This window comes from Pinus tabuliformis, chromosome 7, assembly GCF_031772625.1.
Source record: "Pinus tabuliformis cultivar Carrire ecotype Pingquan chromosome 7, CPIR1, whole genome shotgun sequence".
NCBI lineage: Eukaryota > Viridiplantae > Streptophyta > Pinopsida > Pinales > Pinaceae > Pinus > Pinus tabuliformis.
This window is the reverse complement of record NC_142293.1, coordinates 663,924,618-663,941,215: the sequence shown is the minus strand read 5'-3', so window position 1 is coordinate 663,941,215 and position 16,598 is coordinate 663,924,618. Positions and strand designations below refer to the sequence as shown.

Genomic DNA, 16,598 nt, shown 5'->3' with positions numbered 1-16,598 from the left:
TATACAAATGTAAATTTTTGTGAAGAAGATGTAACTTCACATTTGTTTGAGCCACCTTGGATCAATGATCGAGGAAGAGAAGTTCAAACTACCTTCTGTAACCTTCTTAGTAGGAGTTCTGCATGAAGTCAAGGAGGAAGACAGTTCTTAATAGGAGGACCAACACATCCACGAAGGAAGTGTTCAAAGGCTTTGGTTCAGAGGCACTATGCAAAGCAAGTGTATGGAGGCTGAAAGAAGAGGGTGACGTACTCTTAGTTACTGTTCAAATCAGTATATCAGTATTTTGGAGTCCAAAAGATTTTTAGTGGGAAGGCGTGATCCAAAATGGATCTAACATAGACTTCTAAGTCTAAAAATATTCCTCACAGAGAAAAATGAAAGTCAAAGGATGCTCTTGGAAATCGTCTCATTGCATAGATCTCTTCATTCTGAATCTAACGCAATTTGAATGGGCTAAAACAGACTTCGGATGAAGAAGTTATTGTAAAAAGAAATTTGCCCATTGTCCTTTGAAAATGAGGCAATTTCTTACTAAATGGGACTTAAGGGAAAATGTGTTTTTAAACATAAAATCCCTTCGAGTTTATCGCATTGCAACCTTTCATCGCATCGGAGAAAAGCCAAGCGGAGTGTTTAAAGGATTGTGGCCTTAGGGGATTGCGATTAGCGATCAACGCGATATAACGTGGACCGTAGATTGGGCGCACAGATCAACGGTGGATATGATAATATCGCATCGCAGATTTCCAAGAGGAAGGGACCATGACCCGCGACCATTGTGATTAGCGATTGCGATGAAGCGGATCGGGCGATCAGCGATGTATATCGCATCAGAGCCGTCCATTGGCGGAGGAATAGATCCCGGACCATTGCGACTTGCGATATGCGATGGGCCAATGGGCAATATCGACGATTGGAGATCGGGAATCCCAAATACAAATGGACCATGACCTTTGGGCAGCGCGATATGTGATATACGATAAGAGGACGCGATTTCATATCATTTGAAATCTGGCCTTGGCGCCTGATAGAGGATTTTCTGTGTATTTCCTGTGTATTGGTTATTATGGTCGTTTTCGGGATTTCGTCCGAAGAAAGGTCGCCGATTCCTTTGTAACTGTCCCTGTTCTAAAATCATTGTGCCACGCTGTAAGCAGGCGTTTTGTAACAAATGATGCATTTTGAAACAATGATGCGTTTGTAACAGGAATGCGTTATGTAATGCGCAGAGCCATAGAGCCAGAAGCCAGAGGGCCAGACGCAGAGCCATAGAGCCAGTGAGCCAGAGGGCCAAGCGCAGAGCCACAGAGCCAGTGAGCTAGAGGGCTAGTCGAAGAGACGCAGAGCTGCAAAAGGAATGATTCCTCATGATTGGGGATAGAGGAACGGATGGAAGCAGCAGAGTCGGAGGATTCTTCAAAGGCTAGAGAGCCAAACGAAGAAGGAGGTCTCCCTTCAAGAGTCTCCCTTGAGGGAGCTCATAGCTGGGCAAAGAGCCACCAGAGGTTGGAGGCAGAGCCACAGTTCCAAAGAAAGCCAGAGAAGCCACCAGAGGTTGGGGGCGATGGCAAAGGGGTGATTCCTCAGAGAGCTGAGCGCAAAGAGTTGCAGAGCCAGAGAGCTGGGCACAACAGAGTTGCAAAGCCAGAGAGCTAGAGCCGAGGATTGCAAGAGCCACCAGAGGTTGGAGGCTTGATAGAGAGAGCCACCAGAGGTTGGAGGCAGAGCCGCAAAGCCAGAGAGCTCAAAACAGACTTCTAAGAGCCATGAGGCTGTAATGAAGTTTCAGAGCAGCAAAGAGATCAAATGATCAAGCTGTTGCTGGTGTCTGATGTGTGCTGAAGACAAAAGAAGGAATTCCAGAGACAGTAAAAGAATTTTGAGGGAGTTGGTGCAAGCCAAGAGCTCAAGATAGCCCGGAGCGCTGATTGAAGGAATCTAGTCCAGAGAAGCCTAGATCTGTCTGCAGAGTATGGACAGCCAGCGGGATAAGATGGTATTCTAAACCCATAGGTTTAGTTGTAAACCAATGGAGTTGAGTGTGGAACTTGTAAAAGAAGTTTACCATAATCCCAAAGAGCCTAGTTGAGTTGACTAGAGCTCATGGAGATGTAGCCCAAGATATCAGGGTGAACTCCTAATTAAACTTGTTGTCTTTATGGTTTGTTTATTTGCTGCATTTACTGTTATGTGTGTTTATATATCAGTTTAAGCAAATAAACTTAAGGCAATTAAGCAGTTAAAGGCAAACACAAGCATACACCTATTTCAAGTTCTTTTAATTCCGCAAATTATCAATCATAAGCATAGATCTTGGAAATTGTTTAAGCTTTGGAGTGGGAGAGGTTCTTGTTGGTTGACAAGAAGCCTTTAGTGCCCCATTTTTAGATCAGGTTTCCCACATTGGGTTTTTCCGGGGACATTTGTCCAAAAATAACTGTGTCATTGTGTTGTATCTTTTCTTTTTTCTTTTTTTATTTTATTTTTTTTTTATTTTATTTTTTTTATTCTGTTTCTTGTTTTGGCATATTATTTTTAGTGAATGTTGTAGTTGTATTTACTTCGATATCAACCGTAGAACACAGTAAATAACTTGTATGGATTAACAAGTAGGAGAAGTAACTTCAGGTTGTTGCAGTAGGGATTCTGGGTTTGGGAATTTTCACACAGGTCACTAAAACTCACATGTAACCATCCCATCATGTAGATCTTCTCGTTCCGATTCCAACAAGCTATTACACTAAGGTGTTCTGTCAAGTATTTCTCTCGGAATGTTGCCTTAAGCATAATTAATTGAGTCAGACCTAATAATAACTTTGTTTTCTGAAAGCTGTTGGAATGCGTTAGAACGAAAGGCAAACTGTGTGGATGATGGAATACACCAAGGAAATGCAATCGGACCTCATAGAAACTCCTCAAAACCTCTCCAAAAGCCCTTGGGCCTGTTGATGACACCAACCTTCGCCTGTGACTTGTCTGTCCCCAAGTCTGAAAGTCCATCGTAACCATGTCATGAGGAACACCAGAAAAAGGAACATTACATTAACTTGATTAAGAAATCATTGGAAAGTAATTATCAGAATAGAAGATCAATTTCTCTTATGAAAAATCAACAAATCAAAAGAATGATTGATGTCAAAAAAATACTAAGCATAATAGTATTTGGAACTTATGCAATAGAAGAACGAGTTAGACTCCTAACTAGTTTTTTGAGGTGTCTGCGCTGTGCAAATAGTTTCTAGGGATCAAAATCCAAAAGTCAAAATAAGCCCAACATTAATTTTAAGCTATGTCAAAATATACTTTGACATTTGAAGTATGTAGTAACATTCTAATCTATTCCTTTCTAGGAGCAGAAGTCATTTATATTTCACTTATTCTTGCAAGATTGTTCTAATTAGATAGGTTTTGCTAATTTGCTGATCATAAGCATAGTTTGAGGAGAGAAGTATATCATATTCAAAATCCTTTTTTATTTCCAAGGAAAAATTCTAGCAATTTTATTTATATAAACAAAATTACAAAGATAGGTGTTAGTTAGCATTCTAGTTTGCTTTTACTAGTCTCTGCAAAAAGGAATCATCCTAATATATTGTCTCCATTAGTGCACATCATATACAACCCTTATCAAAGTTAAAAAAAATAGTTTGCTTTACACAAGTAATAAATCCACTAGTCTTCCTGTGCGAAGACACTGAACCAAGTACTCTAAGGCTAATAAGAAACATTAAAACTGGGGATGATGAAGGACATGTTGAAAATCCTATACAATTGAACACCATTGCATAATGCGTTGAACAAATTTAGTGGCTTTCTAAATAAACATGGTGATCAATATCAATTTTTAGGGCATTTTCCAAATAACATAAAGTAGGGCCAATGGAACTTTAATCTAGTGGTGTTTAAATTAAATTTGATAAGAAGGGCTCTCTTATCCAACTTAGTGCCTTATCAATCCCTTACAAATTTGGCTCCTACCCAAAACCATTAGTTCAAACATTTCCAACAACCTTGTTCAAGTTTGGATTGCAAGAAGAGATCCATCACTATCAAAGGAAATAGGTGGTTGACTAATTGCCACTCACAAAAGCTTTTTGGCAAGGGGATATTGCTTCTTTGGATAGATAAGAACTTTATATTAGATCTCAAAGAATAATTTTATTAATGACCAGGAATAAATAAAGAATAAGTTAGCGACTCAATGGGACTAGAAAATACAATTGTTGAACTTTGACAATGCAAAGATCACCCTTATATGCAAAAATATGAAAAGATACAGCAAAAGAAAAACACGAGTGATGTAATGCCACCTTCATCTTCTTCTTGATTAGTCAATATTAAAGGAGGATGTTTGGATGGGTAATATTTCCTAGTGGCAACTTATGCGATGTAATATTTGATATAAGCTTCAGTGTGTCACTGTTTGTAGCTCGAGGAGGTATTTTTGCACAGGCCTATGTGTCTAGGCGTGCAAAAGTCGCCCACAATCTTCTTAGAACACTTGCTATAGTGTGATCAAGGTGTTTTTGTAACTTATTGAGCTAAAGAAAACTTAGGAAAAGTAAAGTAAATTACTTTTAGTGATTATGTTTTAATCTGATCCATTGATCTTAAGTGAGGTGAGATCTAATCTTAGTCGTTAATGACTTTGGAGGTTAGGGTTAAGAATTTAGCTCAATGTAAAGTTATAAAATTAAGGTTAGGGAGGAGAAAACACCATACAACAACACAAGATTGAGAGAGGCATCTCAGTGAGTGTTGGGTTCGAGGAAGGGGCCGCAAGGAGATCTAGATCAGCTAAGGAGCTTTGATCGACTGGATTAGATCCATTGTTGTATGTAATTTCTTAGATGGGCTATTTCCCTAAAAGGGAGCCCAAGTAAGTTCAGAACTAAATGAAGAACTCTTATTGGGCAGAATCTGTTGTGTCATTTTCATGATTGAGGTTGACAAATTTGCTTTCCACTAAGTTTATTTTGTTAATACCCTAGTTGGTGCTTTTATTCAGTAGAAGTAAATTTGCTTGGAATTAATTATTGGTTTGCTAGGGTAAGAAAAAACTAACATGGTACCAGAGCGTAAACTGTGAGATATGTCTAAATCACGTGTAATAGGTTCGTATTTGATTGCCAAGGCTATGTCTGGCTGCGATTGTACAAGTCAATTTTTTTTTAATGGGGGCTGAAGTAAATCGATTGAATGACTGCGTTACTAAAAATATATATTTTTAGAGGCAGTTGGATTTCAGTTTTTTTAAGGTTAAAAAAATAAAGTCTTGAAGAAAACAATTGACAACACAAAGGCGTTTTTTGGTCGACAGTAGACATGGCAAAGGCAACCGTAGCCGTTGAAATAGTCGAACACGGATAGGATGCCGACCAGAGAGGCGAACAATAATGACCAGGGTTAGGGCGAAGTTGTAGGGCGTGCTAGTGTGGATGTGGTAGACTGGTCGTGGTTGCGGATGCTGGTAGTCGATAGAAGCAATCGACCAGGTTAAGTGAAATTGGTCAACGTGGGCAGAAGATCAACCAACAAAGCTAATACAATTGATAGAGAGGCCAAGGTCGTGGTTGTAAATTCACAACTAGTACAAATATTATTTTGTTTTGAAACATCTTTGGCAAGATTTGGCAAAATTGCTGCAGTGGGTCTTCGGTTTGAAGATATGTTAGATGGAATATCAAACTTCCTATCTTGGAAGGCTAGCGTCACCCTATTTCTCAAGGAAAACAATATTTGGGAAATTGTTGAGACCGAGATTCTGCAGTTGTTGGATCCTTAGGAGAAAGCCATCCTAGCAAAGAAGGAGATATAGGTGTAGAGGGTACTCTTGGAGATGCCATGAAGGATCATTTGATCCCTCACTTAATTAAAGAAGACAACCAAGGAGATGTTCAAAGCCTTGGTAGGATTTTACCATAGCAAAACAATAATAAGGAAAACGATATTGAAGATATGCTCCAGACTATGTAGATGAACAAATTTGACTCATTGATGAGTTATTTGAGTAAGATTGTGCAGATTCATGATCGACTTGTAGCAGTGGGAGAAAAGGTAGAAGACTCGGAACTAGTAAAGTGGTATTGAATGGGTTCTCATAGGCATGGGATTCGTTCATTAGAGGAGTTTGTGCTCGAGATAAACTACCCACATTTGATAGGCTAAGGGATGGTTGCACATAAGAGAAATTAGGTTACAGTCAAAGGGAAAAATTAACAAGCAGTAGGATGATGAGAACCTGACTCTAATAGCAAAGGGTAAAGGAAAGAGTTCGAGTAGAAGGGAGGAGTCAGCTTCATGGTCGAAGAAGGAGAAAGACTTGACTAAGGTCAAGTGTTTTTCTTGTCATAAGATGTGTCACTATGCTTCACAATGTCCCAAGAGGAAGAAAGGGGGAAGGGAACACATCCACTTGTCGCTGCATAGACAAAAGCTCAAGAGGAGTTTGCCAAGAAATTTGAGGCGAAATTTCCTTGTTTCCTACCTTATCTTAGGCACATTACTAGTGGGTGTGTGGTTGCTTAACGGAGCCACAAGACATATGATAGGAGCAAGGGAACAATTCGACAACCTGACCGAGTGGGACTTAGAATTGCATGTGGAGTTTGGTGATGATGCCAAACATGCAAGTAAAGGGGTTGGAACAATGATATTCCAACTTGAGTCAAGAGGCTGGATTGAAATAAAGGACGTGTTGTGGGTGCTAGAACTTAGGTGGAGTTTGTCTCTTTCCATGATGGAGAAGAAGGGGTTCTTTGTTGTTTTCTAGGATGGGAAGGTGTTGATCAGACCCAACAGATCTAGCTTTGATAAAGGGCATGTCATAAGAGTTATAGAGAGAAACATCTATAGGCTAAAGCACCAACCTATTTGAGGGATGGCACGAAGCAAAGCAATGATAAATAACAAGGAGCAATTAGCTCCGAAGGTTGAGTAGCTCAAAGGGAGTCAACCTTTAAGTTCAGGAGGAGAGGAGTGTTGAGAAATGTAACTAGTATCGGTTTTCATAATTGTTGTCTAGCTCATGACATAATGTAATTCTTATGTATTTGTCAAAAAGAAAGAAAAAGAAAATTATTGTAAAGATCAAAAGAAAATTATTTTTACAAGCATGGGTTTCATGCTCAGTTTATTTTGTTTCTAAGTCTAAGCACCCATTGTGTGCTTCTAGGGTTTATGTCATGAGTCATAGTCCTTGTTATCTTGTATTAGACCTTTCTTGGGCTTATTGTATCAAAGAAGAAATTTATTTTGTGTCAAAAATGTATTTTGTGCCTCCTTCACCAAGTTGGCCTCAGGTGCAGTCAAGTTGGCCTCATTGAAAGGATTCGACCACCTTGAAGAGACTATAAATAAGCTAGGCATTCAACCTATTGAGGCATCCATCCAAGTGAAGTTTGATCTGCAAACAAGAGAAATTGCGAAGGCCTAAAGAAGGAGCAAAAAGGACTTGAAGAAGGAGGAGAAACCCTAGCGAAGGAAATGAGCTCATTTTCTCTTGTTTCTTGCTCATACGTGCGAGATTATGGGTTGCAGGAAGGGGCTGAAATTGCAGGTTTGCAGTAGAGGCCGAAATCTTGATGCAGGGGGCCGAAATTTGTGATTGATGCAGTATTGAAGAAGGTTGAATCTTGTTGACAAGACACTGATCCTTGTCATCTTGGAAGGACTATCTTGGGAGGCTGACTTGGTGGATTGGAGGAGGTCTTTGTCTTGGTCAAAGGGTCTTGGTTGTCTCATTTGATTTGGTTCTAAAGGAAGAGAAGAAAATTTTTGGGTTTTCCCCTAGAAGAGGGGTTTTGCCTTGGATAAGAGCCTACATCTTGTCTCCTTGTTGTTTTGATCTTCATGCATTTATGTTTTGGTAGTTGCTCTATGATAAGAAGATAAAAGGGAAGATCAATAGCACTCATCATCTGAAGGAAGGATTCAAGAGAAATTTTAAGGAGAAGAGAAGTCTCTTTGGACCTTTGAAGATTCGTTGAAGAACACCATTTGATAGAAGTTTTGGTTCCCTATAAGCTAGTTTGAAGAAGAAAAGCTATTGAAGGCTACAAAGATATCTAGATTTCATCAAGTGTGACATTGACAAGTACACCTATGGCATCATCAATGAAATCTGGGAACAAACTTCAAGGAGCCTCTAACATTAGAGCATGGAAGACAAGGATGGCCCTGATCCTTGCAAGGAATAAAGTTTTGGAATTTTAGTACAAGGAAAAGTGAAAGAACCAACTAATGATGCTGGAAAGGAGAAGTACAAAGAAAATGACATTATAGCCATGAATCTAATTGTGGATGGAGTTAAAGACAATTTGATTCCCTACATATCCACTCTAGATACCTCAAAGAAAATGTACTATGCTCTCTCCAAGTTATTTACAATCAAGAATATTAGACAAGTGGCAAGTCTAAAGAATGAACTTCAAACTGTCAAAATGACCAAAGATGATGTAGTGTCCTCTTACTTTGTAAGAATTGGCCATATAAGAGATGAACTACAAGCAATTGATGAAATAATTCCTGATAAGGAACTTGTAATTGCTGCCCTTCTAGGAGTACCAAAGTCTTGGAATGCCTTTGCATCTGGAATTAGTAGTTGGAAAAATTCTCCCTCCTTCGAAGAAATGTGGTTTGCCTATATTCAAGAAGAACTTGGTCTTTCCTTGATAGGAGGTAAGCAAGAAGATGAAGAAAATACCTCAAATGCCTACTCTGCTCATTTCAAGAAGAAGGGAGGAAATAAGAAGTTTAAAGGGGCAAAGAAAAATCATGGGAAGATTGACTTTTCTAAAATAGAATGCTATCATTGTCACAATATGGGACATTATAAAAACCAACGCCCTGATAATCCTAAGAACAAGAAGAGAGAAAGAGACCAAGCTTACAGTTGCCACTGATGATAATCCTCCAAAGAAGTCCAAAACTGAGGATTCTGAAGTCAAACTGTTAATTTTAGGTAACAATGGTATGTTCTATGCTTAACACAATTACTTTAATGTTCTTTAGAAGCCCAAAGACAAGTTCCAATTTAGTATTCCAATAGCAATCACATTAACCATAAATCACATTGACAATAATTATAGATAGAACATGAATAACAAAAATGCAGTGGACAAGCCAAGACAATACGACACCAGATTTGGCTGATGCCAGGAAAAAACCCCAAGATGGGGAAAACCCTTTGATTAATTCTTCTTATTATTATATCAAATGTTCAGTTGAGAGAGGTACAAAAAGTCAAAGTTGACTGGCCAAACCAAAGTCAAAACAATCCTATCAAGTTTGTAGTCAAATTCAGCCCTAACTAGAAAGTCAACACTGGTCAAAGCAACAACAAAATGTCCTTAAAGCAACTCAGTCATACCCAGTCAAACTCGGCCTGAACAGGGGGTCATAGTCAACCCAAAATAGTCGCAAAGTCAACGGTGAAACTTGGTAAAACTCTGTCTTGAAGTCTGCGGTCAACCTGCAATTTATCTCTGCAGTCAAAGTGCTCAGAACACCTTAGTTTCTATGCCAAAGAGTGCGGCTTGCCCAAACAAAAATTGCCCAAAAGATCGAACTCAAAATCTGCTTGGAAAGTCAAAGTCAACGTTGGTCAAACTGTAGGAAAGATTGAAATTTTCGGCCTTGTAATTTTGTTAGAAATTCGTCCTCCTTGCCACACGTGTGAGAGAAAGAATATGCCCAATAGCTGTACAAACCAATGAGAGAAGGAGAGAGAAGAATGTGTGAGTGATGATGATGCCAAATGAGGTGAGAGGTCACTTATATTTATACAAGTCGTTGAGGGTGAAGTGACATGTCTCTTGGGCTTCATGAGCCTACATGATGATGTGGCTAACCTTGATAATTTACACGTGTGGGCATAAATTCAAAAACACATTTCTACTTTCCCAAATTTGATGATCTTTAGATCAATTTTGGTCCTCTCGAAAAGAGGAATTCAATGCAATCATCATCTCCATCAAATGAGCTGTCAAAAGTGGAATTTGGTCTTAGTTGCCAATTTTAACACTCCCTCTCAATAAAGGAGAATTCCACCTGCCAATCCATCTATCATCATCGATCACCATGCCATCCTATTGTCATGTACCATCTCTGTATCTCATTTCCTCTTTGTTGAACATTGATATAGATAATGAAGAAGAATCGATCGAGAGTGAGTCACAAGACCTTACCACTCTCCACTGACAAAAGTCAGTCTAGAGGTAGAACCTCAATCAAACTTGATCCCAAATCAAGTTGTTAAACACCATGTATCCTAGACATAGGGAGTATGGCAGTACACGATGCGTCCATCTGTAGTGCTATGGCCCCTATCCATTTTTCCCAACTCATTGGCTAGATGAGAGGTACTTCCCATGAGTCCCGGACTACATGGGTAGGATGTATGCTGGGGCATCAGCAGGAGAAGGTGAACCACTCATCCTGATCATATGCCATAGGAGAAGGTGAACCACTCATCCTGTGCATCTATCAACTGTAGGGGAAGGTGAACTAGGCTCCCGATCCAAGCTCCCACTTGAAACCCGCTCCGAAAATCACGATTTTTGTCAAGACAAGCTCCAAGAAAGCTCCAACGCTCCAACCAAAGTTTCTGCCTATTTTGGAGCATTTCGTACCAGCTCCTAATCTCCCAGGAGCGCGGTACCCTGCAACATTGATAATTTCCCTAGGCCTTTCACCCCTTGTCAAATCCGTATGACCCCACCAAGTCCTGACTTCTCAAGTGATTATCCATCTCCCTTGGTCGAATTAGCATGACCTCTCCAAGTTTTGGAATCTCAGGAGGTGGTCTGCCCGATCTTGCAAAGACATCAACACTCCCTATCAACGAGGGAGACATTCTGCATCACACCAAGCTTGTCTATGAAGTATACAAACTTCGCTCTAGATAGAGGCTTAGTGAGAATGTCCGCAATATGCTCGTTTGTGGATATGTTCTAGAGCTAAGCTGCTCCCTTTTGCACCATGTCTCAGAGGAAGTGATATTTGATCTCAATGTGCTTCAACTTGATCAAATAGCCCTACAAGTAGCTTTCGAAGTCACACTACTTCTTGTCTTATGACATTGGCTATGATATACTCTACCTTTGTTGTACTGAGTGCAATAGAAATCTGCTTTCTGCCAAACCAGGATATCATAGCTGATCCCAAGCTTAGGCAACACCCTAAGGTGCTCTTTTTGTCCTCTGCACTCCCTACTCAATTTGAATCCATATATCCCTGTAGCCTCACTCCACCACTTGAGACATATCTCAAACCATATCCAACTTCAAGACTAAATCCCTCTGACATTGAAGAAGATCCTTCTGTGGTAATTCCTTCTGCCACTGCTGCTCCCTCTATCACTGAAGCATACTCCTCTGTTTGACATGGTCCCTTCATAGAAGGCATACAACTCCTATCTCTGAGCATCTAAAAAAATCATGACATCCTCTTGGAACGCTTCTCCTTCCATTTTGCCTGACTTTTTGCGCCCTTGGGACTAGAAGCTCTTTCGTTAATCTGGCATGGTCTTGGATGTCTTAACAATCTGTACAATCCTCCCTCTTGAACATCAATCACTTTTGTTGAGTCTATGCTTGAGCCCTTAGGTCATACAAAAACTTGATCATTTGGTGATTGGAGCAAAAATCTCCTTGTAGTCCACTTTCTCTTATGGGAGAACCCTCTTGCCACAAACTTCTTGATGTTACCAGCTGCTGCATGAATCATTGCATTGGTAGTCACCACAATGCACCCATTCTTCCCTCCAATCAGGAGGCCATGGAAGAAAAATCACAACCAAGCAAAATTCACGGACAAGAGGCTGACCGAAAAATAAAAATAATAATACTGATCAATGGAGAAAAATATGAAGTACTTATCTCTTGATTAAGAAGGGAACTGCTAAGGGTTGTAGGGAATTGACAACTCCCTCTCGATCCTTGCCTCCTTGCAGAAATCAAGGAAGTCCATCTGCAATCTCATCAAGCTTAGATTCCTTTGTCTTCTTCTGAGCTGCATGCTCATTTTTGTCCTCAACATCAACTACTTATGCACACTGCTTTCTTTTTCTTGCATGAATTGTAAGGGTTGGGGCTTCTTCATCCTGCGAATTCATCAAGTTGTCTAGCCACAACAAAGGCTTAACAACAAGCTAGCACTAACACCAAGACATTCCACATGCTATTGAGGAGATAAACCAAGTATGCGTTGAACAAACTCCACTTGTATCCAACACTCCAAGTCTTGCTCTAGGGTTTCATCCCACAAACCCTAGGACTTTCTTATCCAAGACTTCAATATAAGTTGTAACCTCCATGTCTTCTCTAGGGTTTACAAAACCTAAGTCTTCCAACTCTTGTACCACACAAGCATAAGACTCAAAGCTGAATACGTCAATATTAAAAGAACATACTTTAATACAAGTGTTATGATAGGCTCTCTTCTCGCTTTATATAAAAGTAGGCGAGGGAGGCTTTCTCCTTAGCTGCCTCTGGCTTTGGAGTAATTTCCTTCTGAAGATTTGTAACACTGTCTTCCATTTTGAGACTTGGCATCAATTGACAAGAAATCAAAAATCTAGTCAAGCTGCTGAACACTTGTCTCTTAGATGGACTTCAATGGCTGCTCTTGCAACAGACTCTGAAAACATGTTAAATTTTCTACAAGATGCACAGTAGAATTCAATTTTCTGCTAGATAATTATTTCCTAACGATTTTCACACACAATATTCTCATTGATATCATTGAGCAATTACACTTCAGAAAATTTCAACAATAAATGCAACGGAAACAATAAAGATTAGAGAAAGACAACTATGCACAATAGAGACAACAAATTTACCCTGGGAAACCCAACCTTGGGAAAAACCTCATCAACTTTTCTTCTAGGAGAAATTATTCTTTAGCAAGGTTTATGAATCCAATTTGTGTAGAAATCTTTGCCAATATCCAAGTCAAAATACCAATCAAACTTGGTCAAAATCAACAACACGATAGTCTCAGTCAAAACCAGTCAAATCAGTCAACTTTGGTCAAAATTCAGTCTGTTCAACTTCAGGTCTGTGGTGAACTCGGCCCTGCGGTCAACTGCAGCCAGATCCTGTGGTCAACTGTGGCCTTGTTCCGCAGTCAACTGCGGCCAGATCCTGCAGTCAAACTGCAGTCAACTGCGGCCAGATCCTGTGGTTCAAACTGCAGTCAACTGTGGCCTCTTCTGCAGTCAACTGTGGCCAGATCCTTCGGTCAAACTGCGGTCAGCTGCGGCCTTGTTCTTCTGTCAACTTCAACAACAGTGCTCATACCAAGTTTAATAATTTTTTTGTAAGGCCACCCTCATAGAATCTTGAATGCTCTGCAGACTGCAAATTTGAAATCTTATATGATTCACCAGTTCTAATGTTAGTTAGGTGCAAACTTTTACCCCGTTATAATTTCTCTGATATGTCGTTTGTATTGCATGTTTAAGTAGCAGAAATAATGGTGTTGACTACCTCTAGAAACCTATTAAATGACTACTCTGATTATTCGGATGCATATCATTCATTGGATTTTAATGGATGGTAGCAATTGCTGCAGGGAAGACTCTAGTGAGCTGCTCTTTGTTTCGGGTGTTTCTATACGTTCTTCAATGCAATCTCTCTTTTGAATCCATGCATCTAAATGCTGGTATTAGTATTTTGGAAAGAGGCTCGTATCTTCCACGATTTTGTTTGTTGATTCATTTTGATGTTTTGCCTGTTGCTGTGCACTGAAGCATCTCTTTTGCATTTGGCATTAAAACTTCTTACTCAGATCCAGGGAGGAAAACCATGGGAAAATCTTGGAGGGTTTGCTATTGTGGTAATCTCCTGAACATAGTTCTTGGGTATTTTAGACACAGGTTTTGCATGTTAAGTTTTGTGTTTTAGTTTTGTATATTGATTTTGTCTGGACGAATTACAATGTTGACGATACTCGCAAGACATTTTCATATTGTATTGGAAAATTTTGTTGCATGTAGCTGGATCTGCTGACTCTGAAGCAAATTCATGATGTCAATGCTTGAGGATCCATGAAACTGCAGAAGAAAGAGAGCTAGGGGTTCCTACCCGACTAAGTGGGCATGCAAATAACAGATATGGATTCTGTGTTATTCATGCCACTTTTCTTGACAGCAAATATTTGTGGCATTATTGGCAGTTGCTTTGCCTGCATACTGCTTCGTTGCGTTTTGATACCAGGGTGAAAAAATGACGTTGTTTAGTTTGTGTGCAGATAAAGGATTATTCGAACATTGTTCGAATTATGATCGTTTGCACTACAATTATGTGGAAAGGTTATTGTGTCTTCCTTCTGTTTTGTACTCCAAAGTTATGGCCCATCACTCGTTAATATGCTTTGAAAATATGCCGAATCTTAATTTGTTTTTCTTGCATTACGCCTATCCTCTCAAGTTCTGAAGTAGGCACCGTGGCTGATTCCATGGAGTTATTCCTTGGAAGGCATAGGAAACAATCTTTAATGGTTTATATTGGCAAGGTCCCATGGTCTAAAAGCAGCTACTTCGAGCAATTATAACCCTTTTTTTCATTCGAGTGCTGAAGGAGCTTGGCAGCTCATAAATGTGAAAAAATAAATATTCAGATTTGAGTGCGTATTGGGGGACCAGTCTTTATTGACTAAGTCCATTTAGAGTTAAAGTCTTTTCTTCAATCCACTTTTGCCTAATTCTAATACGAGGGAAACATAGGGACAGCCTATAAAATGGACGCATTTTGTTGATGCATTAAGCGGAATAATTCCCCCCTTTTACAGATTGGCCAACACGCGGCATAGATGTGTATTCTAAATCTTACATTCCCAGAGTTATCAAATGCTTTGATTGCACCCACCGCATTTGCATTATGACTGCTTTTGAAGGGCAGGTTAGTTTGCTCTTGAAATGTGATGACAGCGGTATTCCACTCTCAACGCAAATTAATTCCAGATGTTTATGGATATAATAATGTTTCTACCTTTGTGAATATCACATCCTCTAAAGCGTACACATGGGCTCCCTTTTCATGGAGATAATTGGTTTTGCAAGTCAATATTCTCCATTTTATCCTTGCAAAAAGATGTGTTCTGTAGAATTGGTGATCTTTCATGTTGGATTGTGAGCGAGCTAGGTGATTGTAAATTTGGAGGGATACTGCGAAAGCAGAAGATTGAAATCAAAATGTATATGGCAGTAACCGTGAGAATTTTTTGTGATGTAATGCATCTAATATTTTCTGATTTTCATTAGCCTTTTGTTATGATCCGCCTAGGCTGTTTTTACATGCTTGAATGTTATCAATAGTCCAAGGAACAGGAACGTTGAATGTATCTGCTACCTGGTAATGTAAACTTTCTGACTTGAAGAGAAACAATAATGTTATATTTTATGAAACCAGACTACACAATGAATAAATCAGTAATATTAAAAGCCTTGCACAAACCAAAAATTAGATAATTCATGTTATTTCGAGCATAATGGATATTTTTTAGCATAAAAAGGTAAATAATGCATACCATATTTGAGCATAATTGATATTGTCATATAGAAGATTAATTCCAGGAAAGCCAGGTATCAATTATATTTCACTGTTGGTGTAATTATCAATGACGGTCATTTATCAGTAATTGGAATTTATCTTAGGGTACCTTAAGTAACATATTACATAGTATCTTACTTGGGAGATAATAATGAATAAACCAGAATAGTCTATGCAACATTTTTCTCCCATTCGTTATAATTGATGATTAATAATTAGATTGCACTGTTCTGAAGAATTTGGTGTTCTCGTTGTTCAAATTTCCTCTGTACCTATGTAAAAAGACATTATATTTGATGAATACTCATTAGATTTTGGTGTCCTCTTTTTTCAATTTTTGTATAATTTGATATGGTATCAGAAATGATGAGAGAAACCAACACTGAAAGCGAGTGGAGGCCTAGGGATTGGCATGTCCACTGACGGTTTGAGAAACTGCAATGCTTTTTAAACAGAGATTTGGCAATTGTCATACGGATATGGCAACCATTATGGTATGATATTGATAGTCATCACCCAACATGGAAGAATATGATACTCGTATGAATTTATTTTGTGCCTCTCCGAATCAATGGGTCTGAAGTTTAGTTAAAGTTGAATGTTATGTGAGTTTAGTTCAAGTTGAATTGATTCAGAGGCTGCCGCCCTAATTCGTACAACTGCCTTATTTGAGAAGCTTTTAATAAATAATTTGTCCTGTTGGCCATTGTTGTACTACTTTTGCTAATTTTCCATGTATAAATTGTTCAAGATTAATTGAAATTCTTAACATCGCCACTTTGTCCAATATCATGCCGAAGTTAGCCAGATGGAAATAATGGATGCGTGCAATATTTGAGTGCGGATGTTTACAAAGATTGGTACTCTTAAAAAAAAATTGTTGCCCAGAAAAAGTATTGAGGTGAAGAACAGGGATGCAGTAATGCTAATTCAGTTTTCTGCCATATACTCTTTGAAGTTTAAACTAGGGACGATGCACTTAACATTTCACATAATCTTCGGAATGGTTCTCTTCTAGATGGAAGATAAATGATATAGGGA

General features: G+C 39.1%; 1 long non-coding RNA gene across 1 annotated transcript; it reads left to right on the top strand.

Annotated features, from left to right (window-relative positions):
* Positions 1-3,475: 3,475 nt before the first annotated feature.
* On the top strand, positions 3,476-16,189 carry LOC149249194 (uncharacterized). The gene is made up of 3 exons (XR_016266744.1): positions 3,476-13,668; positions 13,795-13,842; positions 14,003-16,189. It is a non-coding gene; the product is annotated as an uncharacterized LOC149249194 (long non-coding RNA).
* Positions 16,190-16,598: the final 409 nt, after the last annotated feature.